General features: G+C 28.3%; 1 protein-coding gene across 2 annotated transcripts in view; it reads left to right on the forward strand.

Annotated features, from left to right (window-relative positions):
- The first annotated feature begins 2,574 nt into the window (after positions 1-2,574).
- The window catches only part of Kal1 (Kallmann syndrome 1), a 55,772-nt gene continuing 40,578 nt past the window's right edge, over positions 2,575-17,768 (forward strand). Inside the window, exon 1 of one of the 2 annotated variants that reach the window (XM_065515291.1) lies at positions 2,575-2,716. The gene's annotated coding sequence lies outside the window, so the exon portion shown is untranslated. The remainder of the gene's footprint in view (positions 2,717-17,768) is intronic. The other variant, XM_065515290.1, reaches the window with a different exon arrangement.

The raw sequence follows: 17,768 nt of genomic DNA on the forward strand, positions 1-17,768 counted from the left end.
CGACTTAAAAAACACAAGTTAGTTTCTTTCTATATTAAGTTAATTCATTCGATTCAATTATCTTTATTCAGGATGATCCAGTGTAAATCTATTGAAACCTACTGGTTAGATGTCAGAGCTGTAAATGAATCACTCATTTTTGAATTAATTCGCGAATCATTCACACAAAAAAATGAATTGAATGAAATTTGAGTCAATTCAAATGAATTTGGTAAAAATGAATTGCAATTCGTTTCCAATTCAAATGAATTGAATTGATTTTGAATTAATTCAAATGAATTTGGTAAAAATGAATTGCAATTCGTTTCCAATTCAAATGAATTGAATTGATTTTGAATTAATTCAATTCATTTACAATTCATTTGAATTGAATTGATTTTGAATTAATTCAAACGAATTAGAAAAAAAATTAGCAATTCATTTCCAACTCCGACGCGAAATTCGCAGCATATTTAGCAGATTCTTCAATGTCATTAAGTATGCAGTATAATTAATCGACGGTTAAAAAGTCTTCCTTTAAATATAATGCGCCGTTACCATCGTCAGCTGGTGTTGAAAGATTATTTTCGTACGCCTCTATTCTAAACATCCCTAAACGTGGATTTCTTTCAGATGATAATTTTGAAAAGCTATTGTTGTTTAAGGTGAATGATGCATTCTAATTAAATCTAATTAGCCTTATTTATGAAACTCAATTGTGTTTTGAACTACATACATTGTTATTTTTCCTGATTTTTGATTATTTTTGGAAGATAGTTTTATTTTTTTTAAATAAATATAATATAAATATTAGCAAAAAGTTTGTTGTTGGGTGGTCGTGGGTCACAAAATTTCAAAAATTATTAATTGCTTCTTGAATATTAAATATGTTTTGTCGTTCAATGTATTTCAAAATAAAAATCTGTTCTTCTTGAAGAAATAAACTCCAAACACCATACAGGACAAGGCTTTTCAATTTTTGTACTGGATATTTTCATTTTGGTAGGAGAAATCTTTCATTCCCCCTAGAGATCTGCTCTTGAATTTGATTGATTGCAACTCATTTTTGAATCATTCATTTGAATTGCTAATTCTTTTTTCTAATTCATTTGAATTAATTCAAAATCAATTCAATTCAAATGAATTGTAAATGAATTGCAACTCATTTTTACAAATTCATTTGAATTGGAAATGAATTGAAATTCATTTCTGCCTAATTCGTTTGAATTGATTCAAATTTCATTCAATTCATTTTTTCAATTCAATGAATTAATTCAAAATTTAGCTAATTCATAATGAATTAAAATCAAAAAAGAATGAATCATTTACAGCTCAGGTAGATGTAAAATATGTTGATATTGTAGATTATATTGAAATGAGCCCAAATAATAAACTGTTGCTTCACCATGTTAACGCACTTGCTAATTTATAACTTTTTGAAGCAACCAAATGTGACTCCCACTGATTATCTTTTAATATGTATGTACATATGTATTAACAAAATATAGCGCAAAACATTTTTTTAAATTAAATACTGATGTTAACAACAATATCTAGGGAAATTTTCAGAATCATAATCAATAACTTCATTAAACATTTTAAAATAAAATAAACAGAATAATTTTAAATAACAAAATACGTTACTAATTATCATTACATTAACGGTAATATTCACTCGTATGCTTACAAATGAAAGCAGCAATAAAAACATAAACATGTTATTAACATAATTAATGTTACTTAACAGTATAACATCATTAACAGCAACATTAACAACATAATCTGCTGCTACTAACAACGGCTGCCAGTTGCCAGCAGCACACAGCAAACAATCAATGCTTATGCACACACTGTGGCAGCGACAGCGAGGCGCAGCCAACTAAATAAACTGTTGTTGACAGCAAACGCAGTTGTTTTCAAAATTGCGATCGATCAGTTGGTTTTCGCAGGAGCAACAAATTGGTTGTTTGAACGGGTTAAAGTAATAAATAATAAAAAAAATAAACAACAACAAACAAACTAATGCAAAAAAAAAAAGAAAATTTAAAACAGAAAACATCTATAAGACGATCTAATTAGAAGTTTAATGAAAATAAAACAAAACAAACAACAACAATAATAACAATAAATAAATAAAAAGTATTGAAAATAAACGGATACAGCGTGCAGACAGACAGACGGACACACACAGGGGCATATAAATAAAACAAATTGTATATAAATAAATAAAGAAATAAATAAATATATTAACAAAAATAAACGTTTCAAGAATTGTGTGTGAGTGTCAGTGTGTGTTGGTTGTCTTCTGTTTTAAATTGCATGTAATTAAATTAAACGCAATTTATCGATTTTTTTTGTTTTGTTTTGTTGCTGTAGAAGAGAGTGCAAATAAAACAACACCAACCAACAACAGCAACAAGAAAAACATTACACGAAAAAGAAAGAAAATAATAATAACAACAACAACTACTACAACAACAGTTTTAAAATAATGTGTAACAACAATCCTTTTGTGTTTCTGCTGTTTTTTTTTAAGTGAAATTTAACAGCAACAACAAAAAAAAAACAAACAACAGCAACAAAACACAAACATAAAAAAGTAACGAAACAACACGACAGACAAACAGACTGACAGACAGACAACAGAACAAAACGAAGAAGACGAGGACAAGAATTGAGAATATTTGAAATATTTAAATGTTTCATCATCATCATTGAATTGTAACGACAACTATTAGTAATGCAAAAAAAAAAATAAATAAAAACAACTGCAACTGCAACAACAAAACATAAATGCGTTTGCATTGTAATTGAGTGTGTGCGTTCTTGTTGTTGTTGTTTTTATTATTGTCTCTATGACTTATGGGTGGTTATGGTGGTGGTGGTCTATGTTCTACTAATACTAAATACGTCTGTCTGTCTGTCTATCTATGAGTGTTTACAAGATCAAACAGGAAGGGGCGGGTGACCGCCGTCATTGAGATAAACCTTTAAAGAATTAATTTATGTTTGAGAAAACAAAAAACGATTGCAATATAGCTGCATAAATTGTATAAATTTATTGTTTCTAACTGGAATCTATTAACACTGTCAATGCTGTAATTAAGTTATTGAATTTATTCTTAATTGATGCATGAGAGAAGCATCAGCTCTTTTTTATTTAACTATCAATTTGTTTATTTTTTTCCGTTATTTTATTTTAATGAAAAAAAAAATACATGGCAACAAGTCGATGGATACTAGAGATTTCAATAACACATAACGTAAATAACTGTAATTTGTTAAATTGATTTAAGCTTGCAAATTGTGTGCAAATTTCATTAATTTTATTGTTACTTCAAGATAATACATGAATATTATTCTTACATTTGTGCAATAATTAATTCTATTTTAAATATAGTAAATATAATTTTTTGGAAATATGTATAGAATTTATTATAGAATATTTTAATTTTTAACGTGCTGAATTAAAATTTTAAAATTTTTTTTAAGCACATCAGTAGTAAGTTTTTCGATTATTGGAGTTTAATTTTAATCGAATAAAAGTATAAAATTTTTTTATTAATCGAGTTATTGGAATAATTTACTAAAATTTCTAATAATTTGTTGGTTAACAATGAAAAAAAAAAATAGAAAATTATTAAAAAGCTCTGCCCGACTATGGCTTACATTAGCTAAAAAAACTTCTTTATAATGAATTTAATTTTCATACATATGAGCAATTCCACGAGAATGACAACTATTATTGAAAAAACTAAACTTTTTTCAAGATAATTTGAATAGGAAAAAATACTAAAATGTTAATAAAGCATTGTTCACTTAAAATCCAGTCGCACTTAAGCTTTAATATCTACGTAAAGAAAAATGCGATTTCATAAAGTTCAACCGTAAATTTAATCTTATTTATTAACAGTTATGAAAACTAGTTAAATATCTTTATTTTTAATAAAAATTCTAGTTTTTGACTTGATGGTACGTACCCATTAACTTTTGCACAACTTTTCGGTCCACCTGTGCTGCATATTTATTCTAAGCAGATAACATTATTTTATTGTCGATAATACCGCTTCCATTTTTCTTTAATTTAGCTTTGACAATAGCCCAATATTTTTCAATTTGCCGAAGTTGGGGACAATTGGGTGGGTTCATATGTTTTGGTATTACATCGACTTTTTTGTTTTGATATCAACCCATGGCAGCTTTGCAATAGTGGCAAGAGGCCAAATCGAGCCAAAACTTTACTGAAGAATGGTGTTGTCTAATAAAGGGTAGCAAACGTTTTTGAAGACATTCTTTGATGTAGATATTCGAAGTCATAGTTGTAGAGGTTACAAACGGAGCACTCTTAAGACCGCAACTGCAAATAGCTTGCCACAACATTACATTATTACCAAATTTATCCATTTTTGTATATTTATATTTCTGCAACATAAAATTGAAGGTCCATTTGCACATACGTTACATCATACATGATAAGGCAGTTATTAAATTTTGTCAAAACTTGATCGTAAAGTAAACGAGACCGTTTTACAGCTGTAATATTTTGCTTTTCTGTACGATTTGGATATTTAGTGCTACGATATGACCGTAAGCCAGCATCCAGGCGTATTCTTCTTGCTGTACTACGACGGCTTTTATATTTTTTGGCGCGATCATTATCAGAAAAACCAGGATTTTGTTTAATATATCGCACTATTTTCGTTTTAAGGTCTTGGTATCGTCTGCTATGTCTCTACTACATTCTTGCAAACAATTTTCGATGTAGACTCGATTATTTCAGGAGTTATATAGAAAAACGTTATTGCCCATATGCATATTTAAGACAAATTCACTGAACAATTTTATTTTAAAAATTAATTTGTCAATGATTCTACTAAAAAAAACTAAAACATCTTTTAAGAAACCATTTTGTAACGCGGATGAGTTGGATCAGTTGACAAGAATATAGATTTTATGACTTTTCAGATTTTTTGAAAGGTTGTTTAAAAGACACATTGAACACTGATATTTTAAAAAGTTGATTTATCACAATATATGTATTAGCCTGGCTTTAATCAAATACATTGGTCGATGATCCAGGATTCCCCTTTTTTGACAAAAGTGAATTTCAGGAAAATCAATATTTTAAACTTTCCTAATTTTCACTCAAAGTTCAAAGAATTGTTATTTAAAAAACATATTTATGAAATATGATACATAGAAAAACAAATTCGTCGAAGCAACCGAATAAGTTGCTAATCGAACCCTTTCCGGGAAATAATAAAAAAATCAGTTTATAATACTAAATTAAGACAAAAACCAGTAAAAATTTTCAAATAATGTACATATTGTTACGTTTTAACCTTTTCAAAACGTTTGGTTTATTTCTTTTAAATTAACCGGATACTTTTGATTGCAAATAAAAGCCGTTTAGTAGTTTGAAAATGGTAACAACACTTTATTTATTCAAATGTCCAACAACAACAGAATTAAATAGTCACTCAATGTTTTTTATACACGTTTGTAAATTCGCAGAAATACAGACACAATTTATAATGTACACGAATTTACTTGAAAAACACAACACACTTTAAGGCACTCAGTTTAAGGCAAATCGTTATATTTGAATTCAAGTACAATTTCGTAACAATATATACTTTTATTAAAGGATTTAAGTGGCCTGACTAAGTAAAATCTGGATAAAAGAAAACTTTTTCAAAACTGAATATATATAAACCAATATTATTGTCATTATTATCAGTAAACATGAATATCATTAGAAGTTTAAATGTTAAGCATCTTTTTCCTTCTGTTTTTCTCACACAGAGAAAATAGTTTTGGTTCTCATAACCGAATTTATTGCAACTTATTAAAATAATTCAGACTAAAGGGTGCGTTGTGGTGACAAATATTTGTGTTTTTTAATTCTTCTCTGTCAACTGATTTTATATTGCTAGTATCTATCAAATTAAATGAAGCATACGATTGGCATCACAAAGAATCTATTTTATCTATGGTGAAGTAATACTGAAACTTTAAGGAATAGTGATTCAATAACAAGAAATATTTTTTTTATAAATATTTCTTGTTATTTGTTTTTAAATAAAAAAAAAAATATCAACAAATCGGGAAAGATTTGGATCCGCTATTAGCAAAAAACCAGACTAAGGTAGGTAAAAAATAAGAATTTTAATTTACATTCCATATATATTTATTATTTTATTTGTATATATGTATTTTCTTATATACATGAGGTACCCATACTTTGGGGCATTCAAACACTTCTACACTTTTATTATTATTAAAATCGGAAGTTACAGTTTTATTTCTATTTTTTTCAGTATAGTGGGGCCATTTGTTAAGTTTTTATTTTACATTACAACGTATGAGTAATATTTATATATCAATTATAACAAGTATACGTACATTGTTTTAGTTAGGTTAAAACATCAATGAATAAACACTTTTAACTCTCTGAGAGGTATTTGTCGATAAAGAGTGTTTGTTTTTAGTGGGATTTGTAAATAATAATGACAAAATGCCGGCTAAGCTAAATATCTCTATGAATGCAAATGTTAGCGTACAAACACATGTACTTACAAGTATGTATGTATGTAAGTTTGAAAATAAGCATGCGTGCGTGCGTGCATTTGTATGCGTGAGTGGGTGTTCCAATTTCCCAAAGTGTTTAGTTTAGTTTTAGTACATTTTTTAGGTACGACGATAATAATATCGTATGAATCATTTTCAAGTATATTTACATACAAACATACATTCCGGCACACATTCATACATACAAATTTACACTACACACCCAGCAGTTCTAGGGCACTGTCCCGAACTAGTGATTTTACCTATTATTTAGGGTGACAACTACAAGTGTTAAAATAACTTGTAACGTAGCTCGTTATGTAACTAGTTATAAATTATAGATAAAATCACTACTTCGGGACAATTTCCCGGAACTGCTGGGTAGCACAACGCAACATGTGTATGTTAGAGCGACTCACTTCGTATGGACAAGGAAAAAAGGTTATTTTGTTACCTCCTCAAAATATACCTTGGTTTGTTGTTTGAAGTTTCCCAAAATATTTTCGGTATAATGATAACCGCTCATGAAAAAAAACCAATTTTTTTCAAGTATTTTGCAAATACAGTGCAATCGCGATAATATGAAGTAATTAAACCAGGCCATTTCACTTTTGCAAGATTGTTCATATTTGCGAATGGCATCTAATTCACATCTACAGCTAAGAAAATCCCCATTATTATGCAGTTGAATTAAAATTTAGCCACTACCCTGTTGATTTCGATTTCAACTCTGTGTAGATAGCAGAGACCGAAAATAACGGGTTCACTTTCATTTCAACGGTAAATGATATATCACTGAGAGAGTGATTTATTCAAGAACATTTTAGGTTTGGGGTTGAGAGAAACAGAAAAGAAACAAACACAAATAATCTGGATGAGTGATTTATAATTTATTTTTTTCGTAAAGGTCAGCTTGTGACTTTTATTTGCAAACATGAAAAATAAATCGCAAAAATGCATTTGATGCAAATCAACGCTTAAATATATAAAATTTATCAAAAGATTAATATATATATCGTCACCTAAAATGCAAAATAACGTAACATCACTTTTCATAAGTTTATAGGAGAAGCAAAAAACGATATAAATTGAAAACTACTTGAGATATTGAAACAAAATTTTCAAATCTGAATTACAATGACTCTAGAAATATATTTTATGAAAAAAAATGATTTTTTTCCAAACACACTTTAAGATATGTGGCTTACGTTTTTTTGAATTGTTATTTTCTGAAACAAAAAAACGTATCATCAATATAAATTTTTATGAAAAAATAAAAATTTAAATAAAAATATTTTTTTTATTTTAAATAAAAGCAGTTTATATATACATTTTTAATTTTATTATGTTTTTTTATTTTAATTACTAAAAACTACTTTTTTAAACTAAAAAAGGTTCTTCATTAAATTTTCATTAAGACTGCAAAAAATATTAAATTGCAACAAATTTATTAAAAAAAATTAGGATACTACCTAAAATAAGGTAAAAACAATTTATTAATTAATTACTCAAAGCGTATACGTTATTTTGTTTCAGAAAATCATGTACTTGATGATATTTTAGTTTCAATTTTAGTTATAACTTTTTTAATTTTGATAGTAAAAGTTTAAAATTTTGTACACATATGTAATATGATGTAGTGAATCGTAATCAATAATAAAATCAATTTCGAATTTTTTGATGATCCGTTGTTTTGCATTTTAGGTGACGATATATTCCCAAAGTTTCTAGGAGGAGCATAGGGCCTTAACAAATTCTCTCCATTCTACTTTGTCTAAAGCTAAGTTTTTAATTTCCCGCCACGTGTAGCCAGCTTCAGTGCTTCTACGTCTACCAGTCTCCTCCACGTATTAGCCGGTCTACCTCTTCTGCGACTACCCTGAGGATTCCAATCTAGAGCTGAGCGTGCGATATCATCATGTGGCTTTCTTAAGCTATGATAAAATATGTTAAAAAACAGAAATAAGCTGTTCATATTTTAAAGCTTTTGCACACTAAGTTCACATTTTAGAGTAGCCAATGAAAGTAAAAAGTGTTCATATTTTGGGGTGTTTATATTTTAAGGTATTCATATAATCGCGAGTGCACTGTATTTACATTTTCTTCCAAGACTACAAATACAATTTAGGTTATCATTTGAAAGTCCCATCTAACGGTATACATATATGAAATGTACAGCCTGGTACTTAAATATTGGAATATTCCATAATTAGTATGAATTTCTAGGGATTGTATTTATGAAAATGTTAATTTTTTTGAAACTAATTTCAAATATTTAAACAATATAGATATTAGAGATGCGTGATTTAATCCACGTAATTATTTTGAGTAACAAACCCCCATGTCATTCCATTTCATTCTAAGCGAAAGTGGAATTAATTACGCATTTTGCTTCTTTAGAAAAACTAAAACGAAAATTTATTTCGGAATGAAACAACGTTCAGTTCTCTAAGTGGAAAAACTAGGTAAATCGATTTATTGAAAACACGAGAAAAACGCACTTAACGTTTTAAACATATTTCACTAATTACACGGTGCTACGATGGAAAAAATCTTGGAAAACGACCTAGCGTGGGTTATAGGTCTTCCTGAGTACATTACAAATTGTGTCAAAAAATTTCAGAAACACCCTCAAATTCAGAAGTTATTCTAAAAAAGCCGTTTTCAGTGATGTTCTTCAACTTATCGACCTGTAACTCAGTAAATTTTTGTCCGATTTTAAATTTTTTTAACGTGTTTGGAAAGAAAACTGATTACACTTTAAAATGACATACATTAATTGATACAAACAAAATAAAATTTATCAACTTTTTTTATTTTAGTCGCTTTACATCGATTATTTTGATATGGAAGCTTATAAAAATTTATATCAATGTATACAAAAAATTAGTTCTTAAAAAGACATGGTTTTAATTTTTCAAATCGGATGAAAACTATAAAAGTTATTCAACTTTTCATTAATACCATTCTTAGTATTTTCTCCCCTAGCGCATATGAATAAAAAAAAAAACAAAAAACTATACAAAAAAGAATATTTGTAAAATTTTTAATTTACACGGTAAATTTTTTTAAACTTTTTTCGAAAAAGTTTAATAAATTTTGCAAGTATGAACCGATTTTAATAAGTAATGTCACGTTTTTATCTACATAAAATTGTCTTTAAAACAATGTGCAAAAACAATTTGGTTTTCATACAAAAAATTTAAAATAACTATTGTTGAATTTGAAAAATTACGAAGAAAACAAAAACAAATTTAAACTTTTTATAAAAACTTTAACAATTTCTTGGAATATACATTTTATGCCTACATACAAGGAAAGCTTAATTCTTTTTCTATTCATAATTGTTTAAAATTTTCAAATCGGTCTAAAAATGTGTGAGTTAAAGGTACTAAAGTACTACGACCTACCCTAAAACAGTTTTTTCAAAATAACTCAAAATTTTGAGGGTGCTTTAAAATCTTTGAAAACGGTTTTAGTATGTCCTCACCTAGGCATATAACCCCCATTAGGGGGTTTTGTAGCAGAGTGTAATTAATATTGTGATGAAATTTTACATAAACAAGTTTTATATGAACATAAATTTTTCTAGCAACTTTTGTGAGGTAGAAAAATATTTTATTGTCAATAAATAATTTATATGTATACGAGTATAATGATATAATGATATTAACATAAATTTCGACATAAGTCATTTAAAGTCTTAAGAAATGAATCACTCAATAAAATTCTGTACGGTTCGGACCATAACTGATTCAAGTCCACATAGAAGACCAAAACTACATATTGATGGTGGGTATACAAGACTCTTATTTATTTTATATTCATTATACATATTCAATGTATGGAGCTGACGAAAACATCGTTAAAGTCAACGTGAATTTATTAATTAACTTGTGTATAAATCCGTCAATGCAAGGGAGTCCTGCAGCTCCTTTATGGAATTAAAAAAATCTGGCTCCGATTGGATTTGCAGCGAATTAAATATTATGAGTATGCTGAAATTTAGCTTTCAAAAATCTATCAAAAACCTCGTAATTTTCCGAAAAATCCCGGAATTTGTGAAAAAAAATCCCGGGATTTCGGTATTGGCATCCCTAGTAGAGACACAAACCACATTTTGTAACAGAGCTTATTTTTCAGTTAACAGTGCACTGTTATGCATTTAACAAAGTTAGTATTTAAGAGGTAGTACATTTAGTAGGTTAATACATGATAATGGATCCACGTTCATAATGAAAACAATATTGAAGTGGTACTCCAAGGGCTCTATTATAATAAAATAACTAAAATATTTATAGAATTTACAAATTTGCTAAAACAAAATCGATCGGAATAAAAGGCGGGACAGGCCTGAAAATCACATTTTTGTGTGAGTCGGTCTAGTGTACGTATGTACGTACATCTTATATCTTATAACATGATTGTGACTTTACTCACCCGTTACATACATTTTTACATTCATAGATACATTCATACATACATATGTTCATATGTACGTGCATTCGTTGTATACATACTTATCAATGTATCTATGTTTGTACGTGCTATCGTATGTAATGTTTGTTTGTTTGTATGTGCATTGCGTGTCATTTAAAATTTGCATGTTTAATTGAAATATTTTTGTTGTTTCTTTTTTTTTTGTTTTCATCTTGTTAATTTTACATGTAAAATACAATACAATACAGCACACAATACTTGTAACCACAGTACAAACATACATTCCAACATTACCCAAAGAATTTTGTGAAATATTTGCATTTATTTGTTATTTGTAATTTGAAATGTTCTGTTCTGTTTTGTTGTTGCAGCAGCAGCATCCCCACATTACACTCTCTTATCAAAACATGCATTTGTTTTTCTTTCTTTTTTCCTTGCACGATGATCTTTTTTTCGCATTTTCAAATTTAAATTTTCGCGCAATCTTCATTAACATCATAATGATTGTCATCATTATTCATATGATGAATATACTTATGCCACATTCTATACATTTGAGTTTATGGTACTAAATACATACATATATGAATGCATGCACACATAACTACAACAACAACAACACCAACAACAGCAGCAAGAAAAGAAGCAACAACAAAAAAAACTATATTCACAACAATATTTGGTTCGTGGTCGTGATCGTGACCCGCATTAAAAGACGCGTGCACGCAATTTTATAGCTTGTGGTGTTATTGCATCTCCACATCAAACAACAACTACTGTTCCTCTCATATGTATGTTGCTTTTTTTGTGTTTTACTTTTTTGCATTTTATGTAGCCAGTAGGAGTGAGTGCTATACGATCAGTTTATGAGGAAAATGTATGCACCCTAATCATACAGAAATCATATTTATGCAATCATTATATAGAGATAGAAATACATGCAAATATAAAATATGAAAGATCATATAGACAGATCTTTTTTTAACAGGTTTATAACTTGTTACCAATTTCACTATATTTTAGGGTTCGTAACTTTAACGGAAGTTTAAAATATTTGTTGTCTTCTATTGGAGTCGAAGTTCTATTCTTTAATCTTTTAATAAAGTATGTGTGAAAAAATATGTTTACATTTAACTAGCACAGACATAAACCATATTTTTAGCACAGCCCATTTTGCTGTTAGCAGATCACTGTTAATCATTATTTAACAGTTATCATATGTACTTGAATTGTAATAATATTTGGAATATGTAATTACACTGTCCAACAAATAGAGACAATATATTTGATTGGAACAGAATAGCGACTCTATAATTCTGAAAGGTCATGCCGAGTAGATCATTTTTATACCCTTCACCATGTGTGCCAAGGGAATATAAAAGTTTGTCATTCCGTTTGTAATTTCTACATTTTTCATTTGCAACCCCCACAAAGTACATATATATATTTTGGAACGTTATAGATAGCGAAGTCGATATAGCCATGTCCGTCTGTCCATCTGTATGTTGAAATTTGTAATTTGTTTCAATATATCATACATCAATATATCGGGCAATCTTTCGGCTCGGTTGCTATTTAAAATCGACAAAATCGTCCCACAAATGGCTGAGATATAAGGAAAAAAACCGGGACAACCTCGATTTTTGGCCTATTTTTGATCTATATCTGGATTATTAAGTAATTAACATAGACAATATGGATATCTAAAGATAAATATTTCAAAATACTTTTCAACGATGTACATAAGGCCTACAATGGACCTATAATAATATTAAGCTACATTTTTTTTTCAACAAAAAAAAAAAATTTGGGAAATTTTTTTTTAAATCAATTTCTAAAAAAAATTTGGAAAAAAAAATTTTTTTAAAAAAATGTATTTTAAAGTATAATTTGGTGAAGGGTATATAAGATTCGGCACAGCCGTTTTAGAATAAACTTATTGTGCAGCTGGAATATTTTTTTTATACAGTTGGTCAAAGTTTTAATTTTCTGATCGAAGGGAGCTACTAACTCGAAAAAAAATTGTAAGTTAATTTCTGCGAAAATTCATATTGTCAGAGTCAACTTGCTAACTGTTATCTCGTCTCGTTCAAAAAAGACATTTAAGGATTAAAATATTCTAGGAAAAATTTCATTGAGGGTCCAAAGCTACCAAAGTTGTAAGTAAAGCTCTTTACGGTTAATTAAAAAAATTAGGTGCCACCTTGTGTCGCACATTTTTTTAAAAAATCACCAAAAATCTATTTATGAAGTTGGAACATGTAAAAATGGTCCCGAAGAAAATTTGTTTCTACAAAATAAAAAATACGGCCCTTTTTACATGTTCCAACTTCATAAATAGATTTTTGGTGATTTTTTAAAAAAATGTGCGACCCAAGGTGGCACCTAATTTTTTTAATTAACCGTAAAGAGAGATTTACTTACAACTTTGGTAGCTTTGGTGACCCTCAATGACATTTTTCCTAGAATATTTTAATCGTTAAATGTCCTTTTTGAACGAGACGAGATAACAGTTAGCAAGTTGTTTATATTTTATTTAAAATTTTATCGCAAATATAGCTGATTTTCCTAAAAATCCCAAAAAAAAATCGAGCAAAATTAAAAAAAAATAAATAAACCTAAATACATAGGGTAACATAGAGACGAGACGTAATTGTCAAAAACCTAAGTCTGTTGTCAAAAACCTAACTCTTGCAACAACAAAATACATGCTAGTCAATGTATTATGTTGTTGTATCAAACATATGATTTGTTGTATTTTTGTTTGACAAATTGGAGTGTCTCGTCTCTATGTATATTTCTCTATGCCTAAATATATCTTCAACTACATATCGTTACCTTAATATAGAAAGACCTAACTCGTGTTTTTTTTTTGTAAGCCCAAATTTTCGTTTATTTCGATATATGGTCAGCTCATATATCATATTTAGCCAAAAAATCTTGACTTAAAAACACGAGTTAGGGCCTTTCTATATTAAGGTAACGATATGTAAGGGCAGATCTTCTCAAGGACTATTTATATTTTAAATTTCAGCTCATTCGGATTATAAATGGATTTTTGGCGAATTTTTTTTAAAAAAAATGAGACCCGAGGTGACCAACTATGAGGGGCCACACACTGGCAAAAATATATCTAATAGTTCCCGAGATACCGAGTTATTTCGGAAAAAAACATTTCTAAACCACAGTGCATTATTGGAGCCACTTTTATGTTTTACTGAATTTCCATATAAAAAATCGTTTTTTGCTTGAAAATATATATAAGTTTATTATTTTAAAAATCGATTCAGGTTTGAATATAATATAAGCGATCACAGATTATCGTATAAGTGATCTCCGATTATCGTCCTTTTGCCATTTGAACCAGTATTTACCAACTTATAGCCAGGTTTATGTTTCAGTTAATTTTCATATATGAAAAATTAATAGTTTTGAAAATATGTATAAGCGATCACTGGTGATAGTCCTTTTTCATTTGGAGCACTATTTAACGTATTACAGCCAATTTATGTGTTAGTTAATTTTCATATAAAAAATATGTTGATTTATTATGTTTGAAAATATAAAAGATCACAAATGATCGTGATTTTTTCATTTGGACCACTATTTACCGAATTACAGCCACGTTTATGTTTAAGTTTAATTTTTATACAAAACAAATTAATTTATGGTTGAAAATATAGGTGATCACAGATGATCGTTGTTTTTAGGTTCCAGTTAATTTTAAATTTATTACAACTGGCTATTACATATGTATGTATATGAAATAATTTTACTTTTAAAATTTTGAACTGTAAAAACTTAAAAATTTTCTTTAAAATATTTAAAATTACAAAACTGTAGGGTCACTATGAAACGCATACAAAAAATTAAAAAATATTTATATGTAGATACATATATTATTTAGCACGAGTAGAGTAGTACAAGCGTATAATCGTCATTTACTTCATCACCAGCAACAGCAGCATCGTCATCATCGCCAACACAACATCAACAACAATAGCGCATCAACATCGTTATCATGGTCATCATCATCCCCATTGACTGCGTTAAAAACGAGGCATCAAGATCTCACAGTTTTTGCTGTTTCTTTTTTGTTGTTGTTGGTGTTTGATGTTGTTGCTTTTTGGTTTTGTGCTGAAGTGTTAATCGATTCGCATACATTTGTGTAAAAAGACAGATTAATATGTAACAACAAAAAACTGCAACAACTACTACATACAATAATAACAACAAATACAATGGCAATAAAAACGAAAATAAAACACAGCAACAATATTTAAACAATAGCAAACAAGCAGCAGCAACATGTATTATATTTAGTTGCAGCTACAGCTACAGCAGCAGCTACAACGTACATTCATACATGTAATGGCCACAACACACTCATCACACCGAACTGTGTGCACTAACTAGCACTGTGCACAGTGCAACATAACGCTGTACTCACTGCCTTCACATTACATTTGGATGGCGCAGACACATTCATTACAATTTATATGCGATACAATATTCATACATACATTCATATACACTAACCTAAGCACAGTGTGTTTCGTGGCTAAAACGACACACAGTGGGGCTGAATAAAAATTGAATTTTCCCAAAAAAAATAATATTGAAAATTTTGAGCTGATATAATTATTGTTGTATCGTTATCTGATGGCGCAACAGCTCCGCAGTTTGGATTTTAAGAAATATTCTAGTGTTTACTTGTGTATGAGTTTAGGTCTCCATAGGATAGCCATACTTTATTCACAGTTATTGACAAAAAAGTTTGTCAATATTTAAAATTAAATTTTCAAAATGTTTACCCACCCTACTCCAGTCTTTTGATAACAACAAATGTATGTGACAAACAAACAAAGAATTGTTTATAAATCGTGTCTGACTCCAAAGTTATATGCATTTCAATTTAAAAATTGAATTGTTGGGATAAAAGAACTTCTTTTCTTTTTAAGTTATCTAAAAAAAATCTAAGAAGATGTATTAGGAATTTATACTTTTTGAAAAGCTAACTTTACATTATGTATAACTTAACTTTACATTATGCAAAATTCAACTTTAGGGCAAAAATTTTCGAATCGCATAGTCGATATCAAAATAGAGTAACCCATTTTAGATGGCCAAATATGTTCTTAATTAATTTGTAAAGGTTTCCGATAACCCAGCCCCTGCACAGTGGAAAATTTTGGTCACTTTCGGATCAAAAATCTGTAACTTTTGAATGGATGAGGATTTTTTTAAGATTTTTCTCTTGTTGAATAGGTGGGACTATAATCTTTAATATGTATTTTTCATAAAAATCGAATTATTAAAAAAAAGTTATGAACAGTTTAAAACACATTTTTGGATTTTTTTTTTGAGTTTTTGTATAAAAGTGATAGTCCTATAGTACTTCTAACTCACTTATTTTTAGACCGATATCAAAATTTTAAACAATTATGGAGAGGCATCGAATTAGTCTTTCATAAATGTCTGCATATTTCAAGAAATTATGTAAGTTTTTATAAAAAATTTCGCATTTTTTTAGTTTTTTCGTAATTTTTTTTTCTATGAAAACCTATTTTTTTGCACAGTGCTTTAAAGATAATTTTATATAGACAAAAATGAGTCTTTACTTGTTAAAATCGGTTTATATTTGCAAAAGTTATTAAACTTTTTCGAAAACATTTACCTTGTAAATTAACCTTCGCTTTACCAATACCCACCCGGGTGACCAAATCGTTTTTATTGGTTTAATATTTTTTTTAATTTTGTTTCGATTTAAATGAAATTTATACTCACTGATCAAATTTTAGAGTTCTATAGAATTTAATAGAAACATTTTAAACTTTTTATAAGGTTTTTTCAATTTTTTTAAATTTCGTTCGTCGAATATATTTATAGAAGTGTAGTGTCACCCGGGTGGGTATTGGTAAACCATGTACATAAAAAACCTTTGGTAAAGTGAAGGTTAAAAATTGTACAAAAATATTTTTTTTATACTTAGTTTTTTGTTTTCTTTATAAGTATGCGCTGAGGCAGAAATTACTATAAAAGGTGGTAATGAAAAGTTGAATAACTTTTACAATTTTTATCCGATTAAAAATATTAAAACACTGTTTTGTTAAGAACTAAATTTACTTTATACATAGTTATGAATTTGTATAAGCTATCATAGCAAAATAAGCTATGAAAAGCAACTTAAATAGAAAAAAGTTAATAATTTTTTTTTTTTAATTTCTGAGTTGCTCAACATTTTTGCATGCCATTTGTTTATAGGCACAAAAAGGCAGCTAATTTTCATATATCTTTTAGATAATAAGTTAAACTTTAATTCTATGTTAAAACTAGATCGGCGGCAAACGGTGGCAATAGTTAAACTCCTAGTCAAAGTTGCGTAGGTAAGCCAAAAAACATTATATATTTTAAATGAATAAATTTCAAATCTGCTAACAATATATACAAAACTCATTATAAAGATAAAATCTGGACAAGATATCTTTTCCAACAAGGTATAACAATCATAAATATTAAAAATACTCCCTTGAATATGGTATAATTTCATTTTCGAATACTTCTGTTTACATAATAACTATAATTTCTGCAAATAATTATTGCTTAACTTTACGATAGAACTTGTTTTAAAAAAATCCCATTTTGGAATTTTTCAACACTTTTTTGGGAATTGCGGGATAACTGTAAAATTTCATTAAAAAATAATAATAATCATAAATAAAAATTTAATTTCAATTTGAAAAATTTTTATCTTTGTAAAAACTCAATAAAAATCATTT

Source organism: Calliphora vicina, chromosome 1, assembly GCF_958450345.1.
Source record: "Calliphora vicina chromosome 1, idCalVici1.1, whole genome shotgun sequence".
Classification (NCBI taxonomy): domain Eukaryota; kingdom Metazoa; phylum Arthropoda; class Insecta; order Diptera; family Calliphoridae; genus Calliphora; species Calliphora vicina.